Genomic DNA, 2,494 nt, shown 5'->3' with positions numbered 1-2,494 from the left:
TCTCTCTCTCTCTCTCTCTCTCTCTCTCTCTCTCTCTCTCTCTCTCTCTCTCTCTCTAGGCTCTGTTCCTCTCTGTCACTCCATATGCTCGCCCATCTTGCTGTGGAGTCTGATCAGCATGGCGATGACACAGCTGAGACTCATCTTCTTCATGGGCGCCATGAACAAGATGCTGGAGTTCCTTGTGACCCACGGCAACCAAGAGCGTATGACATCGTCATCACTAACACCTAACGACATCATCGATATCACCACCACCTCCCTTAGTTACTGTTGCTACGTCTGACAGTCTTCATGTTGGCCTCATACCATGAAATACCATAAATGCCTTGGCCTCTAGACACTGGGATAGTGTCATTATAATACTTTATTTAAGACACAATTAACCAAACTGTCTGACTTCCTGTTTTCTGTCTGACTTCCTGTTTCCTGTCTGACTTCCTGTTTCCTGTCTGACTTCCTGTTTGTTTCCTGTCTGACTTCCTGTAGCTTCCAAGGAGCTGCTCGATGAGGTGGAGCAACAAGTGGGTTTCTATTCGTTCATCTTCGGCTTCATGCAGCTCCTCTGCCTCGTCACCTGTCCTCTGATCGCAAGATCATGAACTGGAGGATGAAGGAGTGTGAAGAGGAGGGGAGTGGCCCAGTACAGAAGAGGTGAGAGGTCAGAGAGGAGAGGTCAGAGAGGAGAGGTTAGAGAGGGAAGAGGTTAGCTTAAGCTGCCCACCGGCACTTTGGCAACCTCTAGTGGCTCGGGTGTGCATATCTTTTAATACAATATATATATCGAATTAAAGCCCCATTTGTTGCCTGTCGATAGCCCTTTCAGGTGACAAAATCCGTTCAGCGTTTCTCGAGTTACATGCCGATATTCGAGGCTTGCACTATATTGCGCAAATACTACTCCAGACTCTTGGGGCTCTAGTTCCGTCAATCATTTGGCGATCTCGAACGTTATGTGGCTTTCCAATGATACCCCACCTGGGGATGTACGAATCAGGGATCTAGGTGAAGAACTCAAGAGTGAAAACAGGAAGAGAAAAACCGCCGAATGAATTGAAGTCTATGAGAAAACGGAGCTTTTCTTTTGTACACAGTTTACCAAAATCACTCCTAATCACTCATTTCCGAACAGATCTTTATGAAATGCCGGACATGTACTACATAAGGCTTCAGGCTATGGATCTCTGGAGTTTTTTAAGCCATACGAATTTCTGGGGAAATACTACTTCTGGACTACTAACTACTACAGAAAAAAAGTTTTTCTACAACTCAAGTTCAGACTTATGTTACTCTATTTCATTAGCACTAAACGTGATCTTTCTTTATTGTATCATACAATTCAGAAGGTTATCTTTCAAAAGAGACCAGGCTTATGTGCTATAAGTATAAAGTATAGTATTTTGGTTTGCAAAAAAGGTATGCAGTCCTCAAAGATTTAAACAAAAATGGCCACTTTTCTGCCTGCATGTTATTAGAGAGGGAAGAGATTAGAGAGGGAAGAGGTTGGAGAGGGAAGAGGTTGGAGAGGGAAGAGGTTAGAGAGGGAAGAGGTTAGAGAGGTTAGAGGTTAGAGGTTAGAAAGGTGAACTCTCATCAAGCATGGGGCTAGTTTGGCATAAAGCGCCTGTCGATTGGACCCCCAACGTCTTATAGCACAATGCATGGTGAGTCTTGTCTCTTCTGAAAGGAAATGTTCTGAATTTCCTTCCACAATAGAGGGGTTAGAGAGGGAAGAGAGGTTAAGGTTAGGTTAGGGTTAGGTTATGTTAGTGCTAGGTTTCTCTAAGGTTAGGTTAGGTTTTGATTGATTGATTGATTGATTGATTGATTGATTGATTGATTGATTGATTGATTGATTGATTGAAAACTTTATTTAACAGATTGCAGAATGGGTACAATACAGTACGGCTCAATACACACAATTGTTTAGGGGATGCAGACCAGAGAAAGACTTTCATCTTGTTTACATCAGGGTCCCCCATTTTCAATTCATCAAGACATGTTAGGGTTTGTGGCGAGGGGAGGTGATAGAACCCAAATGCTGGACAACGGTAATGAGAGAGAATGCAGAGTCGACGGAGTAGGTGTAATGAAAAAAGGGCTTTACTGCGCAGTAGACACAGGTACACGTCACAGGGGTACAAAACAAAACCGAACTGCGAGCACGAAAGAAAACCTCAGCCAAGCTGGAAAACGTGGACTAGAAAATAGAGGAACGGACTCACGAGGAAATACAGGAATACAAGGCTTTCACGAGGGGAACACAAGGAAGGCGGAACAGCACGGAGAGGTGCTGGGGGGAACAACAAAACAATGGCGCGACACTCGTAGACATGGGGCCGGCATGAATACAGGTACTAATTATAATAGACAAGGAACACCTGGGACAGGACACAAGAATAATAATACAACACTGGGAATACAGGACTAGACGAACATATGAATATGAATACACACTGGACTAATAGGCAGGGACATTACACAGGGAGCATGA

The 2,494-nt window shown here is 44.0% G+C and overlaps 1 pseudogene across 1 annotated transcript in view; it reads left to right on the top strand.

Moving 5' to 3' along the window:
* The window catches only part of LOC311232736 (large neutral amino acids transporter small subunit 3-like), an 11,250-nt pseudogene that overhangs the window by 3,248 nt on the left and 5,508 nt on the right, over positions 1–2,494 (top strand). The window contains exons 2-3 of the transcript in view: positions 60–206; positions 490–654. The product of the transcript in view is annotated as a large neutral amino acids transporter small subunit 3-like (transcript). The remainder of the gene's footprint in view (positions 1–59; positions 207–489; positions 655–2,494) is intronic.

The sequence above is a fragment of the Notolepis coatsorum genome, assembly GCF_963971535.1.
Source record: "Notolepis coatsorum genome assembly, contig: SUPER_7_unloc_2, whole genome shotgun sequence".
Taxonomy (NCBI): domain Eukaryota; kingdom Metazoa; phylum Chordata; class Actinopteri; order Aulopiformes; family Paralepididae; genus Notolepis; species Notolepis coatsorum.
This window is presented reverse-complemented; position numbering and strand designations above follow the sequence as displayed.